Below are 22,990 nucleotides of genomic sequence, written 5' to 3'. Positions count from 1 at the left end.
CCAGGGCTGTCCCTCGAGTGGGGCCGAGTGCAGTGGGGCCGAGAGCCAGAGCGTTCTGATCTCCACGTGGCTCGCGCATAACGAGCCTTCTCTTTTTTTGCGCATCTGCAGCCAACCTACATAGCGTCCCCTTCACGTTGCGCAAACGAAAGGAAAATACATACAAAATACATACAAAAGACATACTAAAGCAACAAACGCTATATAAGTGTACAGCTGTCCGCATAATTTCCGGTGAGAGGTCTAGAGGGAGTCCGTGGTCAGGTGAACGGGCAAGTCGAATGCTTCGCAGGTCGAAGCTGAGAGTGTCGTTGTGAACGTGGAGCAAGGCGTGCCCCAAGACAGGTTCGGGAATAAGAAGGCATAGCCTGTCGACGGCGTAGAAGCCCACACCCAGACGCGTGCATCCAACGTGAGGACAAGGAATGGACTACTGGGGATGCCACCTTGCAGACAGGCGACGGCAGCCACAGCACTGAGGACGATGCCCCGTAGTGCTTGTGTTCACGTATCCAGCGCTGCTGAACTCTGCAAGACGGGACAGTAGTTATAGTACAAGAACAAAACGACGACACAGAGACAAGAAGGACTCTGTGTCATAGTTTTGTTCTCACGCTATAACTATCGTCATGCCATACCAACTAGACCAAGCTGCCACACTTCTGCAAGACGGTTGAGTTTTCGTTCAAGACACAACGAGCTCACGCACCTGGCGTGTCGGACGCTGGCAGCCACCGCGGCTCCGCTTCAGGCCTGGAATAAAGTGGCGAGATCGGCATGGCCTCGTCGGCCGTCTTCGACGTCGTCTCACGTCTGTCTTCTCTCGCTGCTACAGTACCTTAATCAGTGCCTTTCTGGCAGGAAGTTCCCTCTGGGTTAGAGTAGGACACGCGCCAAGCGATTTATGGCCAGTGACAGCTGGCGTTCCACAAGGGTCTGTCCTGAGCTTAACTTTGTTCAACCTGGTTCTAGCCGGGCTGACTAGCGTGGGGATGCTTGTTGACAAGCGCTACTCCATGCAGTGCTCCTTGTATAGAGACGATGGGGCACTGTGGGTTAAAGGGCCTAGGTTCTGCTTCACAGTCATAAGGCGATCTCCGCAACGCTCATTGGATGCTGTCACCTCTTTCTTCAAGCCAATCGGACTGGCTGTGTCACCCACAAAGACGGAGGTGCTACTGCTTCACCCCAGTGTCGCTGCACAAAGGGCAATCTGAAGGTTTGGGCTAGGTTACCGGCTGAATTTGGGGAGCAAATAAGTGACATACTTGGGGCTAAGGATCAACCACTGCCTTACATGGATACCAGCCGTCAAACTCGCCCCCTTCAACGCCACCAGGGTCTATACTGCTCTAAGAAAGCTGCTAGCTGCTCAGCAGGGGCCAAAGGCGCCCCTCGGGGCTCACCCTAAGGCTCCACGAGGGGGCTGCAGCAGCAGCGGAAACTTAAGCACTACCCCCAGAGCAGCTGGCGCCCACTGCAAGAAGCAACTGGAGTGGCGACACCGCATGGTGATTCGATGTTTCATGAAACTTCCTCGCAAGTCGCCCTTAGCTGCAACAATGGCGAAGGCCCACACATAGGCTCTGTCACTCTTGATGGTGCGACAGGCACTGCATCATGTGAAACGTCTTCACAGGGCCCCTGGGGTGCCGCCTTCCATCGAAGAATGCGGAGCCGACCAGCGTCACCGATGGCACTGATTTGGGCTCTGTATGAAGAGCTGGTGCTTGAAGGTCCCTGTCCTATCCAGCCCTTTCAACCAAATCAGCAGACTCTGAACGTACAATTCGTGTTAGACAACCTCAGTAAAAGGTGGACATAAGCTTGCAAGCTCCACCAGGCAGCCGTGGCGAGACTGAATAAGAGTCCAAAGTGGCACATTTTAGTATTCAGGCATGAATCCGTTCGGGACAGCCCCCGTTCAGCTGCAGCTGTCTGCGCCATACCATCGACTAGGACAACTGTGCGGGGCCTACGTTCCTTTCACGCCAGCTCCACTCCATCTGAATGGGCGGCCTCCCCTTGGAAGTCAACCACCTCCGTGCCACGGTAACCCATCTGCCATTGGCGATATTGTGTGACTTCCAACCTGCTCTGTATATACAAGCGCTGCTCCAATCAGACCAAGCAGGCATGACTGTGGCGTTGCTACAGGCCAAACTGACGACCTTGAAAGATAGCGGTGTGCGCCTGCCCTTCCACTGCCTTCTCTCGCACGTCAGAAGAGATGGCGACGAGGTGGAGAACACCACTGCGACACTCGAGTCACCTAGGTGGTAGCCCACCCAGATAATTCCCAGCAGCGACTGCGGGTGCTTCTATCAACGGTCCACCATAACACGCGGGTTGCAAGCCGCAAACCTCAACCATCTCTTCCGAGGACTGGCTTGGGCAGATGCGGGCGGCGGTTGTTGGTTGACCTGCGTACCGGAAGCGTCTGCCCTGCAGCACGCACATAATAGGCGGGTCTCTTTTTATCACCTGCGGGTCGAAGATGCGGTGATAACAAATATTTCATCCTGCGCTGGGCACAGAGCGGCGCGTCTTGTCAGCCGCTATCGTCGGCTTGATCTGTCAGCAGCAACAGCAGAAGACAACCTTTTTTTTCGCGCGCTCGAAGATGGAAACCCTCCAAGTCTTCCTGGAGTTCTGTGCGTCTGTAGACATCGCCAACTTATAGACAAACGCTTTCGCTTCGTTCTAGTGAATGTACCGTCAAGACGTTCTCTTGCCATGCCTTCCACTTTTTCTATCTCTCCTCTCTTCTTACATCATTTTTATATAGCCCTTCCCAAACCATAAAGGTGCTGAGCCGTGCCCCCGCGATGGGAGGCACAAATAAGCGTCCTTTTTATCTCTTCCTCTTTCCTTACATCTCTCTCTCAAGCAACTGGAGCATGTGGTGCGAAAGAGTGTAAGAGAGAATTATGCAGTGTTTCGCTGCTCCTTGTCGCGCCGTTTGCTTTCTCTCCTCCCTCCGACCCACTTTCCCGTCCACTCGCGCCCTACTCTCGACCATAAGCTGCCTGGGTGCCTCTCAAAGCAATGCTAGAAGTCCGTGAAGGTGAGTATCTAACAGCAACGATTCACTCTGGGCGCTAAAAAAGGCTTCCACGTTTCCTCACAATTAACTTTAGAAAAGTGAGGCATTTTCTTCATATAATGGTTGTTTTTTATTGCGTCAATGCACTCAAAATCACTTCTTTCGCTAATACATTTTATAATGGCGACTAGGCACCCCTTTTTAACAATGTAAAGACGTTTTGTGCTGGGTACCTAGCGCCTCCCAGTAACATGCCGCTCCAGTGTCCAAGTGTCTAGCGCAATATTGGGACCATAATTCGGCAAGGCATTGGACACTGGTATACAGAGGCACTGGTTTTTACAATAGGGGTCAGTTTAAAAAAAAAATGTTGGTGCATATCAAGCTTGTGAAATGCCTGCTAGAATCCCAAGAGCGTGGGATGTAAAGTGTTCTGTTCGTGTCATGCAAATCTTGACGTTTATCTTTTAACCTGTCAACTACGTGCAACGTACAGTCATGTTACGTCGTAAATTACTACGTACATGACGACGTAAGGTCACGTTACGTCGTACAGCACATTCCCTAGAGACTGCAAAGTTATAAATAAATAGAGAGATACAGAATGTATTGTAAAATAACTTGTTGTTGCCTAGTTGCCAGAACTTTAAAGAAGGCAGCAAATCGACAGGGTGAATGTTTGAGAATGGGGCAAAGCGTCCGTCTATACGTTCGTTCTTGCTTCCATCCGTCCGTGCGTCCACCTGTGTGACCGTCGGTGTGCGCGTCTGTTCAAGCATCAGTCTGCGCGTCCACACTTGCGTCCGTCCCTGCCTTTGTCCCTGCGTTCGTCCATGCATCCGTCCCTATGTCCGTCCATTCGTCCATCTGTTCATCCATCCATCTGAGCATTTCCATCGGAAATGCAGCGGCCGCAGCTGGGAATAGATCCCGCAACTTGCGGGTTGGATCACGTAATTGAGTGTGAAAGAATTGCCAGAGTTGCGTTTCTAGCGTGGTGACTTCAAGTGACCGCTGTATTCTGGTCTACCGTTGAAAAAGGCAATTGCGACCTGGAGCTTATTTACTTCTCGACAACTGCGCCACGATATAAAACATTTAATCTCACTCTCTAACGAAATACCTCTAGTCTCCTAAACATCACCACAAAGCAACACATCACACATGTCAAACTAATCAATGTACGTGCGCGAAATGTAAACATTCACGACTGCATTCTACGCTCCACAAAATATTGAGCCGTTGTTGACACCGCAGCAAGAGAAAACGTGCTAGAAAACGTACTTAGCAGGGTTGGTTTATTTGCATTATTAACATATGTCTCTGCGCATTTAGGTATGAAACACTACAAAAATGACTGTATTTCAAGCTGCTTGAAGATAATTTTGGGGCGAAGCTTTCGTAGGTGATTATTGTGATTAAAGTTGAGATAGTACTGAAACTGATTGTGGTTGTGATACTCATATATATTTTATTCAAAGAGACAGTGCTAAAACTGATTGTGATGTCGGCGCAAGATAATTCGTCATCATCGTTATATTGAGCGAGACGACTCTAATCAGTCTTCATATTTAGGTACTTGTAGAGCGGTGATTCTTCCAGATACTTTAACTACGCATACAGGTGTCGTTTCTTGACCAAGCCGGACTTGTATGATGGCTTGCTCATCAACTTTTTCTTTATGTGCACGTTGATGGCTACGTCGTCTGGTATGGTTCTCGGAAGGTATTGCACAGTTTCCTGCACGTCTATCGGAACATTAACCACTTGACCTATGATCCCGTACTGTCCACTACCATGTGTTAAACGCCTGATGCTCAAGAAGGGGAGCTGCGGAGCGATCAATTTTTCTTCAATGACATTCAAGGCTGCTAAGTCCCCTGGTTTGGGTGGGTATCGATATCCGTGCGTTACACTCATTGCAGTAACCGTCCCGGCTATAGAAAATTTTTGCAAGTCGTGCACACCATGTACTCACCGGGATCATCATCACCGGGGAAATCTTTCAGCAGTAATTCGAGTGCCCTTGTGTGCGACTCTTCGCTTCGCACGTTGCTGATCTTGGTTAAGGCGTTGTCGAACCAGATGCAATGAGATACCTTGCAGCTGTACCCGAAACTCCGGTCGAGGAAATCGCGCTGGAATTGAGTGTCGGCGCCTCTTGTTTCCGGCAGACAACGCTTCTGCCGCTTAGCATTCCCTTCATTAGCTCTCGTCTCTGGTGTACACTTTTCTTGTCGGTTTTGGCGCCTTGCATCAGCTTCACGTTGTCTGAACTGCGCGTCAGCTTGGCGTTTTCCCCGCTTAGCATTCGCTTCATTAGCTATCGTCTTTGGTATAGAATTTTCTCTGTAAGTATTGCCGCCTTGCACCCACTTCAAGTTGTCTCAACTGCGCGTCAGCTTGGCGTTTTTCCCGCTTAGCCTTTGCTTCCTTAGCCCTAGTCTGTGGTGCAGAACTTTGTTGTCGCCGTCGCCGGTTTGCATCCGCTTCCTTCTCTTTTGTCTCCGTGGTAGCTTCCCGTCCACGGCGACGCTGATACTCAGCACGTCGCGCTTTCCTGCGTTCGTCTTCGTCTATATGAGAGAAGATAATGTGTGGTATGGAACGTGGTTATATATATAGCGTTGACAATAGCGCTATCACATCTACAAATAACCACAGCGCCCTCTGTTGCTAATAAGTTGAAGGTTACATGCAAAACAGTTACCGCCAACGCCCTCTGTTGCTTATATGTTGAAGGTTACATGGAAAATGGTTCAGAAATGTCAGAGACATGAAGACGTGTTACGGACACACGGGAGATGGCAGACATCCTGAGGTCTTAAGGAGCTTCGCCCCTAATAAGTGATTTCACATACTGTCATGTGCTTTTCAATATACCACTGTCGTCCTCCAAGCTTCCCTCACTCCACCATCACCCAGATTGTTCACCAAGCCTTCAACAAAATTTGCATTGCCCCCATCCGCTAGATTTTAGGTCTTAAGGAGCTTTGCACCTAATAAGTGATTTCACATACTGTCATGTGCTTTTCGATATACCACCATCGTCCTCCAAGCTTCCGTCACTCCACCATTATCCAGATTGTTCACCAAGCCTTCTACAAAATTTGAATTGCATCCATCAGCTGGCATTTTTCCCTGTCACCACCTTCGGCTCGCGACCACCATCACCATCTGCCACTATTACTTTCACTCTTGCCGTCATCAGCCATTGTAACAACTACAGCTTCCACCATATACACTACTATGTCCACCGCATCCAGTATCATTTTTATCATATCGACCAACAATCCCAGCATCCAGCAGCCCAGTCGTTTCGATAGGTTATCTGTGCGTCAGCCGTCTGTGGTCGGTCGTCCGTCGCCAGCGCCACACAATTCGTCTTTACTGGCTAATTTTTACAACGCTCCGGCAGCACCAGTCTACAACACACCGCCACCACTGTCGTTGAAGACAAGGAATCCACAATATACCGCACATAAGAAAATTCCGTTCTACCCTTCGCCGACATCTGCAACTAGGTCGCCGAGGATCCGCACCAGTCGACCATCCTTTTCGAAACGGATTTGTAGCGCACCGTTGCCTGGCGTCCCTCTGCTTCAAATGTGGAGGAGCTGAACATGTTTACCTCATCTGTATAAAAAACAAATATCATGATCATCATCATCATACAAAGTCTCTTAAGGGCCCTTGATAGGGCGTTACAGAAGGTGGGGGGGGGGGGGATAGCGAAACACTTGACGTCTGCATCGACGTCTGCACGAGCTTCTTTCCCCATTCGACGTGACAGCGAGCACCCGCAAGCACAGTCATCCGCTCTGTATTTTGAACGCTCCCAGATAAAATTTGAGTTATGCGATATAACGACCAGCAACATTAACATCTGCGTGTCACCGGAGATCGCGTGACCTTTCCACCATGATCAAGTCCTCTCGTAGCTGTAACATGCGACCAGCCAGGCAACTGAACACATCGCCGAAAAATTCCAGCATCGCTGTTCAGCCATGGCCTATCATTGCAAGAGCCGTCGTAAGCATCAATTGCGGAGACACGCACGTTTTGGTTACGAACTTCAGTGCTGAACGACTACATCTTGCGAGAGGTATGGCAGTCACGTACGGGGATACTGCAGGATGCTTGATTGTAGAGAAAGCCGATGTCACCAGGACAACTCCTGTATTCGTTGATGTTGTCCCAAGTTTACTGCCCACGCAGTAGCAAAGTCTTCTAGGGCTCAAGAATGACTTTGAGGAATGTTTTCCTTTGACGTCCAGGCATCGTCTCATTGTGAAGAAACAGCCAGACTCATACGGCAGAAATCATACCGAGTGGCTCCGCTGGAACTGAAGCCCTAGAAGGTCAGATGCAAAATATGCTTTAGTACGACGTTATTCAGCCGTTCAAGAGTCCTTGGGCATCGCTGGTCGTCTTGGAGATGAATGAAGACCGCACCTCATGTTTCTGCTTTAATTACTGCAAGCTTAATCAGGTTACGAAAAAAGACGCTTACCCGCTACCACCTAGACGATTCCCTTGATCGACTACGCCATGCACGTTACTTCTAGTAGATGAATTTACGGAGCGGAGATTAGAAAATAGAAGTTCATGAAAGAGAGCGAAAAAAAAACAGCATTGGTGACGCCTGATGGTCTTTATGAGTTCAAAGTTCTCCCATTCTGCATGTGCTCCGCACCGGCAACGTTTCAGCGGTTCATGGACACAGTCCTATAAGGCCTGAAGCGGCAAACGCACCTGGTATAATTAAACGATGCCATTGTATTTTTAGCGACATTTGACAAGCACTTGGCGCGACTGCACACAGTATTTCAGGGGTACGATAGACTGGAATAATACTTAAGCCAGCAAAATGCGACTGGCTTCGAAGAGCTTCTTTTCGTGACATATTGTCAGCAGCGAAGATGTACGGCCTCGTCGAGATTATTAGCTGCTGTTGAAAGTTTTCTCACGCCATCAGACAAAAGGCAGTGAGACAATTTTTAGGCCTTTGAGTTTATTACTGACGCTTCATTGAGAGTTTTTCACGTGTTGCGACACTTATTACACGTCTCACCCATGCAGACGTCACGATCATGTAGGGCGAAAAAAAGCAGGCAGAGTTCGACGCGCTGCGACAACGTCTTCAAAGCGCGCCAGTTATCAGAAACTTAGACAATGACGCTCCAACCGCAGTTCACACCGACACCAGCATTGTCGGCTTAGGAGCTGTACTCGTGCAGTGGCAAGATGGCGCCGCACGAGTAATTGCTTACGCAAGTAGGTCTTTTTCACGTGCAGAAAATTACTCCACTATTGAAAAAGAGCACGTCGTGGTGGTTTCGGTAGTTATAAAGCTTCCCTCATAGTTGTGCGGCCACCCATTTGAAATCATCACCAACCACCAATCTCTTTGCTGGTTAACAAACGTAGAGGACCCGTCAAGACGATTGGCACGCTCAAGAATTGGACATGGCTATATTATATGAATAGGAAAAGCGACATAAGAGGTCCAATTGCCTTTCTCGCGCCTCAATAGGAGGCGCAAATGCTGAAGATGATGACGAAGTGACGAATCACACAGCAGCAACGCGACGACCCCGGGTTGCAACCTAATATTGATTTCTTGGGGAGCATGCATCTGCTATGCCAGCGCCCTCCGCAAGGGCACTAGCATCGTTTTGCTTGCACAACGGGGATCCTATAAAAAGCGAAATGTTTTCCGAGCGGAAACATCTACTTACCTGTCATTCCTACACCACTCAGGAGAGAATTTCTACAGGCGTGTCATGACAAAGCGACATCCGGTCATTTAGGCTACACACGAACGCTATGCAGAGTGCGAAAGAAGTATTGCTGGCCAACACTGACACAAACCGTTCAACAGCACGTTTGGACTGGCCTTGAGTGCCAGCGTAGGAAAGTGCCAGCCGTCAAACCAGCAGGGCTCCTCCATCCCATTCATGTACCTAAACCTTCACTAGCTCGAAGCAGAATAAATCTTCTAGAACCGTTTTCATTACCAGCTGCTGGTCGCGCATGGATAATTGTAGCCCCAGACTATCTCACTCGTTACTCTGAAACCAGGGCTTTGGAGCGGGGCACGGAAAGTGAAGCACCCCGGTTTTTTATTGAAGATATAGTGGTGATGCATGGCGCTCCATCTGTAGTAATACCTGAGAGCAGAACAGAATTCTCAGCCGAGCTTTTACACAGAGTTGAAGCCTAAGTGAAACATCTCACTAGCGTACAATGGCTTACCATTCACAAACGAATGGTTTGACGAAACTGCTAAACAAGACACATCCGGATATGTTCTGCATGTACGTCAATGTGGAAAATGAAAACTCGGATGAGATACTGCCTTATGTCAATATTGCTTACAATATGGCACATCAAGAGGTAACACGCATGACAAAATACTCACATTGCTTTGTTGAAGTCGCTGCCGAAGGCGTATGTGGACATATATTCTAAGTAGTTTTCTTTGTAGTTCTCCTGAAGAGTCCTTGAAGCATCCGTAGTAATATCGTATGGTATATCTCCATTCTCTAGAAGACGCTTGAAGACCAGTGAATTGTTGCTCGTGGTGTCCTCTCTAATGAATATTTTTTTAGATGGTACTTTATCTGTCATAGCGAACATGGTGCTTAAGTTGATGTAACTGCAATGAAACAAGGAGACCATGAGTGTATATAAAACTGGAAATAATGAGGCGTCTCTGGACATATGATGCACTACTGAAGCAAAGTTCTTCTTGTGGGTACGAGCAAACACGCAAACTAGTCCCTCTATTGCGAAAGCTCGACATTTCACGGATTTTTTGGTCTTAATCTTTGCTCTCTCCATTTCAAACATTTTCGATATAAAGCCCAATTTCACAACATCGGCCCGTACATCATGTGTTCTACTCGCGAAAAAATGCCCACACGTGCTGGGGAAAACGCAGCTTAGGAGAAGTGACATAAGCCGGCCATTTCCGTCGCACAGTATGCGCATGCGAGAATATCGCGTGCATGTGATTGCTGCGATCATGTGATCAATCAGCAGAAAGGTAACACTACAGTTTTCCGCAAGAAGCAACTAGGGTCGTCATAAGAGCGACCACGCGTCATGATTATCCAGGGAGCATTCACGAAAATGGATTTGAGGGAAACTGGGCAGGGGTGTGGCAAACAAGCATCATTTATCACACCAAAATAAAAACGATTTCAAAACTCAAAAGCAAAAATAAACACTCACAGGTATTTCAAAATTACCTTTATTATAGCTCACGAGCATGGTGAGACTGAAACTGACAGTAGCCCAGTCTAAATTCGTTTGTAGCCCTAGCCGCAAGTACTAAGTCAACATGGCGTCATAATAATGAAACGTCCTTACAGTTCATCGCGTCGCCACGTCTACTCGGTGCTCTTTGCTGTGTTGATGCTAGGTCAATTCCTCCGTCGACGTTGACCATGAGTTCCTACTGTCATGGTTCTTTTCCGCCAAACGAGCCACTCGAACTCATTGCTGGTTGGTTCTGGCCTTTGTTGCCTCGTCCGGCTCAGTTCGCATAAACCTAACTCGTGAATGGCGTCTCGTCTGTGATGCGGGCCGCATCCATTCTGGTTGGAAGAGGGAGAGTTGTAGTTCTGGGAACTGCAGCGAAAGGTCACGGCAAGTGCGGGCAGCCTTTAGAACTGGTTGTTTTTACTGCTTCTGAAACTGTAGCGATGCTGACCTTCCTGAACTTCGCAGCTCAAAGCCCCAACGCACGGTAACCTCTCATCGCTTGGAGATTTTCCATAACGGCTCTCGTGACGCGCTACGCGCGTTTCTTCGACCAATCTCGTAAGTGAACCTGGCGAGTCAGCGAACCATCTGGTCTTGCCGCCATCGCATTTCAGCACCCGTAACGTGCCTCGTGCCCTCCTACTCTTCATATTAGCACCATATTTAAGAGGTTTTTTTTCCGAACAACTGTTTTTTGAGAAAAACAGTTTTTCAGGGATGAAGTATTCTCTGCTCTTGCAAAGCCCATCAGTTATAACTTGTACAAAGGCTGGCAAGTCCACTTCCATCGTGGCACGCTTTTGATTGCCACACCACCACAGTATCACATAATTCACGAATTCACAGCACCACACTCGCCAATACATCCTAAATATTCCCGTAGTTCATTGTGCTGTACAGATTAGTCCATCATCTGTACATGTATTCACAACGTTATGAGGACACCTCAACGGCACTTCCACAAACCTTTCACAAAGTGGTTAATGTCGTTGCAAATTCCCGACGAACACACATCTCTAGTACGTTCTATGCATAGACTATTAGGGTCCCTACTGCCAATTTCAGATAGTGTTTTAAAGTATCCTATCTGTAACTTGCTGGCACCATCTGTCGACTGGCTAATATTCCATTAAACCAAGCCTTCCGAATATCACATCTTCATTCGATTCAAAGAATACTTTATATCTGCACCCTTCTCTTGTTGGCTTCCCTACAATCCTGTTTTTGTATACCTAAGCGTTCTATCCTTTCCTTGCTTTTTTGCGAACTCCTCTACTGTACACCTACCCACTCAAAGATTGGCAACTTCTTCTCTGGCTGTCTTTTACTCCCGTCTTTACTCTCTATATCCTCCAAGTTACCAGGGCACTTATTTGTCTTCTCACTTTTGTGCACTGTTATGCTTGCTTGGCATCAAACATTTTGCGCATTGAGTCATCAACTCTTCTGACACCTAATCTATTTTCTAGAATAATGTCCTAAAGCTGGTCCTCCATACAATTGGCCAGGATTTTGTCCATGAAATAGAGAGTATCTAACCTTATCAGGACCCCTGGCAACCTGATCTTTATTCTGTCGACGAAAATCACAATACCAAGTTTTACTGTAAACTTTCACTTATTACCTAGGCTTTTTTATTATCACACTATCACACCTAGATTCTCTCAACCCTTACAGTCGTTGGCCTTTTAACATTTCTTCCACTACTGGCATATCACATCTGTTTGTCGCCCCGCTCCAAACTATTCGTTCCATTTCGGGCTTTTCTTCGGACCTTAGCGCACATGCACTCACTTCGCCTGATCTAGACCTAAATTTACCGACCCTCTATCCCCTTTTCCGGCGTAGCTGGCGGACTACAGCTGTTTCCTGTCGACAGAAAATGGCCCGGTAATTCATGGCTATACATCCTAATCTATTGGACAGGAAGCATCTCTGCTGCAAGTGTGCCTTAATCTTTGGAGCATAAAGTCAAGTTATGTGCTCTTCTTCCTAAGGGATGTCGCCCGTGCTTTTTACAAGATCCTTCAGCTCCTGAGCCACCTGAAACTGATCCGCCTGCATGGCCATCTCCTCTACCCTGAGCACCATCTTCTCTTACAGAAAACCAGGTAACTTGCTGCTACAACTGGCAAGGAACCGTGCGGGTACTATGATGTCGTGGACCCCTTCTCATGTTTTTTTAGGGGTGAAGCTCCTTATGGCGTGGCTTGTGCATTCGGCGTTGTCGTAGTGCATAACCTGTGGCACACAGCCGCATACCAGTGGCACAAATCCGCGTTTGGCCATACATATATCTTTGTCCACATTTTACAAAAAACATTGCAGGACGTCGTTATCACGCTCTTGGTGTTTGCAGAGTGCTGAGAGCAAAAATGTGGTACATACCATCGTTTAGTCTTGGAATTGTCTGATTGATGGCGGTAGTTGTACATAATGATTATGTAAGAAAAAGACGCGAGGTGGCGGTACTTCAAGTGTTCACTACATGGACGAATGGACGCATGGACGAACAGACAGGCAAGTAGAGGGCCAGGCGGAGAGACCCACGAACAGGCAGACGGATCATCGCAAGGACGGACGCACAAACGAACGCATGGGTGGATGCACGAACGGCCACACAAACGGGGTCGCTAACGGATGGACTGACGCACAAACAAATGCACGAACTAACGCACGAACGAACGCATGAACGAACGCACCAACGGGAGCACGTGCGGACGAACGGACGCTCAGAGACAGAAGCAAGGACGGATTGGCCGATCGTTCCCCCAACTCACCATTCATTCCATGGATATGTTGCGATTTTAAATGCGAAGCATTTCTTTGTGAGCTTCAGCGACTTCGACCGTATCTATCTATCTATCTATCTATCTATCTATCTATCTATCTATCTATCTATCTATCTATCTATCTATCTATCTATCTATCTATCTATCTATCTATCTATCTATCTATCTGTCTATCTATCTATATATCTATCTAGCCGCCCACGACTTTTTGCTCTCCCGGCCTTTTCGATAATGGCATAAATACCAAAATCGGTATGGCATAACACAACTGTATGACAAGCACAACTGAGTGGTCGTAACATGAAAATCATGACATCTATGCCTTGACTGTCATCCCTTACATGTCTTGCTGCTCACTATTCCAGTGGTGTCGTTGAAATGACTACTTCAAAAACTGATATGGTATAATATGACTGGATGGCGAAACACAAACGACAGACCCTACTATGAAGATAATGGCATGCGTGTCATGTAACAACATGACTACATACCAAACTCATGATGTACTCGCCGCCACTCCACTAGCTTCGCATATAACAAATTTGGTAGTACGAGACGTGAATGGATGACGAAGCTATGTCACTGACGCAAACATGATAATCATGAGATGCGCGTCATGTCAAAACATGATTACATGCCACGCTCATAATGCGTTTGCGGCCGTTTTGCCAGCTTGCACCAAATTTGGCTTTATGTGATGCAAACAAACGACATAGGTGACACTTCCAAACACGATAATCATAACATGCGTGTCATGCAACATCACGACTACATGTCACTCTCATGATGCGCTCGCGGCCGTTGCGCTAGCTTCACATACGCCAAATTTGGTATTACGGGACATGAATGGATGAATGGACTTGTGCAAATATGATAATCACGAGATGCGTTTCATGTAAGAACATGACTACATGCCACACTCAAGGCGTCAATACACTACAACGCGACCCGGCACGCGTGTGTGCCGGCGTTTGTCTTGTCGCGTCACGCCAGCGATATCATGCCAGGCACGGATATGCCTGCCATATACTAGCACCTAGGCGCGCGCCGCGTTCTTCGGATGCATGCGCGTTTGAACTCGCCCGGCGTTCCTTCGTCACAAGAGAGGCAGCCGCAGTGCGGTCTGGGCAACGTCGTTGGCGCATGCAGCATGTCTCATTTTGCGCAAGTTGCCGCCAGGCTGCGCTAACGGGCGCTTGTCGAAGTCAGTGCTCTCGTTTTGTTAGCCCCGGCGTGCACGCCCATCAACGTTTCGTCCGAATAGATGAGACCTTTCATGGTGCGCTTGCCACCGTTGAGCTTGCTTCACTTATACCAAATTTTATATTAACGAACATGAATGGACGTCGCAGGTATGTGACTGCTGCAAACACGATAGTCATGACACGCGTGTCACAATTGGCAGCAGTGGTTGCGGTCGCAAACAAGTCGCTAATCTACTGCTACTTTCGTCACAGGACAGTATATGCGGAACTGTCTACGAGCCGAAGCAAGGAAAGGATATCGCCTCTGCACGTGTATCGCCAGCGGACCGTTTCGTCACGACAGTGATTGGTGTGCTGCGTCTGCCCTCTACCGGCCAAGTTCCCGCATATAAGCAAGCATCGCTGGCGCCGAGTCACAATTGGCAGCAGCGGTTGCGGTCGCAAACAAGTCGCTAATCTACTGCTACTTTCGTCACAGGTTGGTCTTATTTCTCCACCCAACCATACTTCTTTCGTTCCGTGAATACCGTTGCCGCTGCTGCCCAATCGTGTGCTGTTGTACAGAATGCCGACGAACGCTGAGTTGGCAAAAGAAATTGAGTGTTTACGCACTGAGGTCGCGGCGATGCGTGACAGCCTTAGTATGTTCAACGAGCTTGTCGAGAGTGTTAAGAAGCAGAATTCCGACCTCGCTACTGAAAACAAGGCTTTGAAAGATGAAAATAAGCAACTGACACGAAGGGTTTCTGAACTTGAACAGTACTCCCGACTAAATAATGTAGAAATAAAAGGCGTCCCTGCAACAAAAGGTGAAAGCTGTCTGGCAGTTGTTCAGTCCATGGGTGATGCTGTAGGGTGCAAGATTGCACCTGAGGATCTTGATACTGTGCATCGTGTGCCAGCCAAAAAAGATACGAACATTATCGCGCGCTTCTGCTCCCGAGAAAAAAAGACTGAGTTCTTGAAAAAAGTACGCAAGGCCCGCTTGACGACTGCGGCCCTTGGGTTTTCCCAAAACAATCAGAAGCCCTTATATGCAAATGATCATCTCACACAAGAAAGGAAACGGCTGTTCGCACAGGCACTTGAACTGAAAAAAGCTAAAGGCTGGAAACATCTCTGGACTGATCACTGCATGATTAAGGCCAGAAAGACGGACGACAGCCGCGTCTACCGTATCTCTAGTGCGGGTGACCTTGCTGTGTTGGCCTAGCCTACCAGTATTGCTATTTACTGCTTCGTATTTTAAACCTCCGCAACAATGTTTTCTTGTCAAGCTCTGAAAAAACATTTCAGTGATAAAAACCCAAAACTATCACTGATACATTTGAATATTCGCAGCCTACGTAAAAACCACAACAGTCTCACTGCATTTCTTTCTTTAATTAATCACAATTTCTCATTTATTTGTTTGTCTGAGACGTGGTTGTCGCCGGACGACAGAAACTTGTATGCGCTACCAGGATACAATGCAGAGTACTGCTATCGTGCTACACCACGGGGCGGTGGATCCGCCGTTTTTATTAAATCGTCATTGTCATACAAACGCCGCAATGACCTTGCGTTTTCTAATATGTTCTGTGAATCTGTATGGATAGAATTTGACAAGAGTGTTTTCTCAGTCGATGGCCGGAACACAGTATTAGGGTGCATTTATCGTTCGCCAGCATCTTCACAGTCTGAGTTCTGTTTACAGTTCGATAAGTTGTTGCACACTATTACGAACGAAAACAAAAATATCATCATCTGCGGAGACATCAACGTCAACATTATCGACCCTACTAATCAGTCATGTTCTGATTATCTCGGGTGTTTACATGGCTACGGTTTTGAATCTTTAATAACCACTCCCACCAGATGTGACATAGCAGGATCTAGTACGTTAATTGACCACATATTAACCAATTTTGCTACAGACAATACAGAAGGAGTCATTGAGCACAGCATAACGGATCATTACCCTATATTCCTGACTTTGGGCACAGAAAATTACAAGTGTAAGGAAAACGAAGAGAGGATATCTTTTAATTCTCAAAAATTCGTATCTATGGTACAATCAATTGACTGGACCGTCGTAATAAGTGAATCCTGCGCTGAAAAGGCTTATCAGCTATTTTTGACTACAGTTACACAATGCATTAACGAATGCACGACGGTACACATCACAGCTCGTCATTTCAGTAATCCCAGAAAACCTTGGGTTACAAGGGCGCTACTTCGTTGTATCTTGAAGAAAAACCAACTTCACAAAAGAGTGTCTTGTGAGCCATTTAACTCTGAACTTAAAATTCGTTTCAAGAAATATTCCAACACGCTTGCAGCCGCACTTAAATGTGCAAAACGAGAATACTTTCAGAAAAAAATTTTGGATAATGGCAATGATACGAGGCGCAACTGGCAGGTCATAAACGAATTCTTAAATAATAAATGTCGTGAGCAGATAACGAAAATTAGAACTGAAGCAGAAACATACAGCCATCCAACTGATATCGCCAATGCGTTCAGTGAGTATTTTAGCAGTACCTGTGAATCTCTGAGAAATCCCCCATTACCAACATTACCTCGCCAGCCTTATTCTTTCTTCTTGCGACCAACGAGTGCAGAGGAAGTTCTTCGTGTTATAACTTCGCTCAGGTCCACGGGACCTGGTCTTGACTCTGTTCATCCATCCCACATCAAGTTAGTCTCTAGTGAGCTATCTCCTGTCATTGCAGATTTTGTTAACAAGATGTTTAAAGCAGGCATATTTCCCGATTCCCTAAAAGTTGGTAGAATAACACCTATTCACAAAAAAGGTGATCGCGAACTTCTGAGTAATTATAGGCCCATTTGTATTCTTCCATTTTTCAGCAAAATAATCGAGCGTCTTATGCATACAAGATTAATATCATACCTGACAAAGTTTAATCTGTTGACATCTAAACAGTACGGCTTTCGGCCTGGTTATTCCACTGAGCTTGCGCTTCTAACCCTCACCGATAAAATAAAAGGGGCAATCGACCAAGGCTTCGTAGTTGGTGGCGTATTCATAGATTTAACGAAAGCTTTTGACACAATTAATCACAAAATTCTTATACATAAACTTGAATCGTATGGCATAACTGGCCCTGCACTTCAATTTATATCTAGTTATCTCTGCAATCGCACTCAAGTTGTTCAGATTGACGGTAAAGTTTCAGCAGCTAAGAAAGTAAATCAAGGTGTTCCTCAGGGCTCGATCCTTGGCCCGCTGCTCTTTTTGCTATTTATTAATGATCTACCTAATGTTTTGACCGCTACAGATTGTATCTTATATGCAGATGACACGACCATTTTTACTTATGCTAACAATGTCGATGAGCTACAACAAAACATTAACGTGGATCTACATAATATAAGTTCCTGGTGTCGAATGAACATGTTAAGAATTAATCCATCAAAAACCGTTTTTATAGTTTTTCATTCCTTCCCGACTGTACTTTCAAAATCTATATCTGTGCGTCTGGACGATAATTTAATTCCCATGTCCGACAGTACAACGTTTCTCGGTGTAGTTCTTGACCGGCATATGAAATTCAATCTTCATGCGCAATCACTCCTTCGCAAGATAACCTTTGGAATACGCGCCATAATCAAAACTCGTTCATATTTTCAGCCACACATAATCCACTCCCTTTATCACGCACATATTCACAGCCATTTATCTTATTGCATATCAGCCTGGGGTAACACATATTTGACCCACCTCAACCAACTACAACGCCTACAGAATCAAGCACTTCGACTCATGACTTTCAGCCATTTCTTAACCAATGCAACGCCACTTTATCAGAATTTAAATATACATCCTCTTTATCACCTCTTTCAGCTGAAGTTATCAGTTGTGATGTATAGGCTTTTTCGCGGTAATGTGCATATAGATGGCATTGTCTTGGAAGGCCTTGTAAATAATAATATTACTAGGTTTTCTGAGCTTGATAACCGCCTTCTGCCTAAAGTTCGCACAAACTACGGCAAGTTCACTACCACATTTACGGGAATCAAGCTGTGGAATTCCCTTCCTTACGTAATAAAATCATCAACCACAGAACATGCATTCAAAAACCAAGTAAAGAAATATTTTTTGCAACAGTTGTCTTCATCTTAGCAACTGCTTTTTAATGTAGCGATAACAATTGCTACATGTTATATTGTCCTTACGTTTTGTATTATAACTTGCGCTTGTTTGTTCTTCAGAGTTTTCTTTTTTGCCTTGCTAAACATATATGTATTTTCTACTTTCGTTTTTTCGCACTGTGCTTTTTTTTCTTACTGAATATACCGTAACAACTGAATGTTGTATATTTTGTTTCTTCTCCCGTTAACATCATGTATGGGAGCCCCCCTGACAGTTTCCAACTTTGGGGCTCCTTGTGTGTATTACCAATCCTGTACGCACTTTGCTGTAAACTGACATCGTTGTTGAATAAACTTGAAACTTGAAACTTGAAAACATAAGAACATGACTACATGAGAAGCTCAAGATGTGCTCGCGGCCGTTTCGCGAGCTCCGCATATACCGAATTTGATGTTACGTCACGTTAATAGAGGACACAGGTATATGACTAGTGCAAACATGATATCTCTGACAGGAGTGTCATGGAAGAACAAGACAGCATACCACGCTCATAATGAGCCCGCGGCCGTTTTGTTAGCCCCACATATACCAAAGCTGGTATTACGTGATGTCAATCGATGACGAATATAAATAACAGGTTCAAAATTGATAATCATGATATGCGTGTGATGTAAAACAGCACTACGTGATACGCTCATAGCACGATAGTGGCCGTTTTGCCAGCTCCATATATACGAAAGTTGGTATCAGGTGACGTGAATGGATGACGAGCTAATGCCACGTACAAACATGAAAATCGTGACATGTAACTTCTGCATGGCATCATTTACCTTCGATTCGTAACATTCGACTGATTTTAGAGTGTCATATCAACCTTCCTCATGCGTCTTTCGCATACCATCGATTCTCACTGTAGCCCGGAAGCCAGCGCCGCACATTCCTGCAACATGGCTGCGCCTCTGGTGATCCCTTCGGTTGAAATTTGATCCCGATGCTTGTTATTCACGCATACCTTAAGAAATGCAAGGTACTGACAATCTGATCTTACATTCGCATCTCACGCGAAGAGTAAGAGAGCAGCCATACTTTGTCCTAAATCTCTTTAGTGAAGGTTTGTTATAGAAGCTTGTGACAATTTGGTCGCTTGCTACAATGCGGAATGATCGTGCGAAGTGTGTCGTAGCCGTCGTAGCGTACGCTTCTGGGCAGCCTGTCATGCTTAAACTAAAGTTTGCAAAAAAGAAGGCCGTGAAATGGTTTTGTGCTTTCACTGTATCACACAATACAGTAATCTATTTGGCTTGTTCTCTTTGAACAACCTTTAAACTCTATTCGCAATTTACTGCTATGCAGGCGATAGTTTTCATTCAATCAACGATGACACTTCGTCGCCGACATGTGGTTGCAGCCGTCGCGACGCGACGACGTGCTGGATTAAGCTTTTCACTCCCACTTGTCGCGGTCGCTAGGAATTTGCGTGCATGCGGTTAGGGCTTTAGGCTTTCCGCGAAAACCTTCGGCGGTCAGCTGTAATCTTTCAAATAAACTTTTCTTCACCAGAATGTATAATCTAATTAATCTTCAACTCAACTCAACGCCTCTCTCATGAGACACAAACCTATAGCATTGGCCGATTCGCTTCCCTCCCAGCTTTTTCCTACCCTAATCCTGTCAGAACAACGAAAATTGGCTTCCAAGTCGTCCTTTCGCTCAACGAAGGGTGCCATCTACTTCCGAGGGCAGACAGGCTTTCTTTTGGGAAATGGCGACTTAGCCGACGACATCGCCGATGCACTTACCACACTTGCATCTTCCCGCGATGCTTCATTTGCTTGTGTCAAACGGAAGTTCAACTCTAAAATTCCTTTTTCATAAACTGCTCCACCAGCGTTCGTTCATGCTGTTTGCGCGCTAGTTCGTGCTCGTTTTTCTGATGTTGGTGAGCGTTCCTAACAAACTGTATCGTCTCCTACTTGTTCATGACTGATGGTTGGTGCACACTGACGACTAGCAGTGATCGCGCGATCATTTGCGACTCGTCGCAACCAGTCGCGATCGGTCGCAAATGGTCGCAAATCGACTGCTTTGGCTAGTCACTTCCATACCGATTTATCAGTCGCGTGACTGCAGTCGCAAAGCTGCTGGAGTCAATCAGAGAGGTATTGAAGTGACGCCAGCATTTATTTATATCAAGGTGAATTTTAGTTTTTTTTTTGTTTTTCATTGCGCTGGTTTCTCACCGCGAGATACAAACGAGTGCGTTCCCCTGAGTCATTGGCACCATGTCCACCACGCAGTACTTGGCTTGGGGACAGCGGGGCGCAGAAACATAAGCAAATTGTCGAATTAACGTGGCGGCATTCGTAAGAAGCTAAACACCGTCAAAATAAAGCGAAAATAATTGGGAATTAGCTTTCCCCCGTATTCAGAATCGTTTTTTCGTCTTGATCTTGACTCGTGGCCGCCTTCAATGCAGCGCTTTTAGGGTGCGTTTGTCCTTGCTTTGGCAGCGACTGAAGACGCCACGTTCAAGACTGGTTAGTGCTGAGTTGTAGGCTGTGGCAAATGAATATAAATTCAACGACCGATTCTGAATACGTACCACTTTCGGAAATTCTCCTCGTCGTCTCAGCGCCGCTCGGTATGTAGCTAGCTTGCATTGCCGGCCAACTCTTGCGATCGAAGGGATGGTCACACCCAGCCCCGCCTTTTGTTCTTTGGGAGCTTCTGTGCTGCCAGAGCTTACATCGTGGCTATAACAATAGCACAGTGCATCAGCGCCTTGACAATATCTTGTTCTTTGCTTGAATAAAACTACCTCAAGATGCTGAAAATGCTGTGCGAGAAGGGACGAAAACTATAAATGCAGTGCACTCAGTTCGCTCCGCTCATTCAGCTGGCGGCGATAAGCTGATCGGCGCCGGTCTCCAGAGTTCTCGCTCATAACGAGATCCGGACTCGACTCTTCGGTTTTGTGACTTCCGGTCACTCGCATGCAGCCTCTGCTGGTGTGAACATCAGTCACTGTTTGGTCGCCAGTCAGAAATGGTCACGCGACTACTGCTAGTCGCCAGTGTGCACCAACCACAAGTCTTTGCCCACAGCCGCCAACTACTTCATATTCATCCTTGCCACCCCCCATCATAAGTGACTGGGCCGATGATGGAAAACTTATGGCAGAGGCTTGCCATATATTGTTACAATTACTTTGGCAGCGCTTGTAAAGGATTGAATTTAGAGAGACTGTAGATTCGCGTGGCAAAAAAAACACCCTTTACCACTTCAAAATGAAAAAGAAGTCAAAAATTGCAATGAAAACACTCACAGTCACTCAAAATTACCTCAATAACAGTCCGCGTACATAGTGAACCCAAAACCAATCATAGCCTAGTCTAAATCTGTTTCTACAATCCGCCGCTAGTACTGAGCCGATATGGCATCTGAACAACGGAATGTCGCGTTGCCAAGTCGCCTCGGCACATTAGGCTGTGTCGACGTTTAGTCGAGTCCTCCGTCGACGTTCACCGTAACTTCCTACTGTCGTGATTTTATTTCCGCCGACAGAGACGCTTGACCTCATTGCCAGTCATGTTTCATTCTTTTTTCATCTTCTCTGGCTCAGTTAGGCTACACCTAACTGCTAAATGACGTTTAAACTGTGGTGTAGGCCACATCGATTCTGGTTCTAAGAGGAAGAGCTGTATTTACAGAAACTGCAGCGAGGGGTAGGGGCAAATCCGGCCAGCCTCACCCGAGTGTTTCAAGATCGACGGCCACTCACCGGGCCTCTTCACCGACAACCTTCGGAACCAGTTCGTTCTACTGCTTCGGTCACTGTTGAGACGCTGACCTTTCTGAACTTAGAAATTCGAAGCCCCAACGTAAAGTTACCGCTCATCTTTTGAGAGTGTGCAATACAGCACGGGTCTCATGCTTCGGGTCTTTCTCTGACCTATCTCACACATGAACGTGGTGCGTAAGCGCACCATGAGGTGGCTAAGCACAAAAAGGCAAGTGTTTCTAATGCTTTGATAAGACCACATGATAGTGGCTCCTACCCATCACTGTGCGATCTACACCTTATCGCCTTCAAGACAAGTGTGCGCGCTATCGTTCGTTTTCAATTGTAACTGACCGATAGAGATTATGTCTCTCCTACCTCTATGCGTTCGTCCGCCTCCGCTGCAGACATCGAGGCACTTTAACAAAGTGCCTCCAGAATACAATTCACCGATTTCCTCGCGCAGAACATCCAATAGGCGTTATGTTCACTCTCTCCAGATGCAAGTCCAAATGTCGTCTTTCACTCCAAATGTCGTCTTTAGACGACATTTGCAGTGAAACATCGAGATGCAGGGCCAATGTTTTGTAGAAACACAGAATCTGCTTTTTGGATACAGACAATCTCTACTGTTGATTCAGAGACCTTCTTGACACAGAACTGAACCTGTCGCTCACATGACGAACGATTACGTGATTTAAAAGCTATCAGAAAATCAGCGGCGTATACTAAAAAACAAATTACGTAGGGTGTACCAACACAGGGAACCCATTTTGATGACGGCTCTACAGCTAAGGA

The 22,990-nt window shown here is 46.5% G+C and overlaps 1 pseudogene; it reads right to left on the bottom strand.

Annotated features, from left to right (window-relative positions):
• Nucleotides 1–1,009: 1,009 nt before the first annotated feature.
• LOC142814457 (uncharacterized) lies at nt 1,010–8,794 on the bottom strand (annotated as a pseudogene).
• Nucleotides 8,795–22,990: the final 14,196 nt, after the last annotated feature.

Source organism: Rhipicephalus microplus, chromosome 4, assembly GCF_043290135.1.
Source record: "Rhipicephalus microplus isolate Deutch F79 chromosome 4, USDA_Rmic, whole genome shotgun sequence".
NCBI classification, from domain to species: Eukaryota; Metazoa; Arthropoda; class Arachnida; order Ixodida; family Ixodidae; genus Rhipicephalus; species Rhipicephalus microplus.
This window is presented reverse-complemented; position numbering and strand designations above follow the sequence as displayed.